Source organism: Penaeus monodon, chromosome 28 (genome assembly GCF_015228065.2).
Source record: "Penaeus monodon isolate SGIC_2016 chromosome 28, NSTDA_Pmon_1, whole genome shotgun sequence".
Lineage (NCBI taxonomy): Eukaryota > Metazoa > Arthropoda > Malacostraca > Decapoda > Penaeidae > Penaeus > Penaeus monodon.
Window position 1 is genome coordinate 39,194,840 of NC_051413.1, and position 985 is coordinate 39,195,824.

Below are 985 nucleotides of genomic sequence, written 5' to 3' on the forward strand. Positions count from 1 at the left end.
TACAATAATGGCTATAAACAGACCACATATTATGAACCTGCATTCTTTTATATAAAATGAAATGTCAAAGTTTGGTTACACTTTTTTTCTTACAATGAAAGAGTTCTGATTTTAATTATTAAACACTGGATTTGCCTAATTGGATTTTATACACTGTCAGTACGGTACCATTAATCCAATGGGCACAACTGCAAGCAACTGTAGAGGTGACATCCACATTGAGAAAACAATGATTGTAATAATTGTACTCATGCCTGCTTTTCTGTCCGTAGATCATGCCCACCCATGTGGACAAGCCTGTTGTCATGCTAAACAAGACACAATGCCTATGGGCAAAAATTGTTATCACATTTGCTAATTTGGTAGTAGGAACACACAAGATGACATCATAAGTAGGGAAACTTCAGGTGAACCATGTACACACAAAATAAGTAATTTACATAGTGAAAAAAACAACATCACCTGGGACCTGCTTGGCAGAATATATGCCCTGCAGACAGTATTCACAAATGATCTTTCCTTCATATGAATAAAGGTTCAAAATAAGGTATGTTCCCTGTAGCCTGCAAGAATTACTTATTCCCAGCAGTGGCAAGTTTATGATTCCATTGACAAAATGGTTTCAGGACAAAAGTGCCTTGAAAGGATTGTTGGACTGGATTCATATTTGTCATCAAAATATTCAGAGAAAACAGATGTAGCTTGGTTCTACTTCAAATGAATAAATATTTGTGAGTTCTGGCCCATTTTTATTTAAACTTTACAATCAAATCTGGGATAGGCTATAGCTGCTTCAGCATATCAGGAAATGGTAAGTATGAGTCACGATTATTATATGTGATTGGAACAGATTAATGATAATGTGCAATGTTGATGGTCTTACTATTTTAAAAGGGGCAAATCTGTTGGTTGTGGTCAGAGCTGTAGCAATCACCCTTACAGCTCCTGCAACATGGGAAGGGGAAGGGAGCTTGCAAAAACAAGA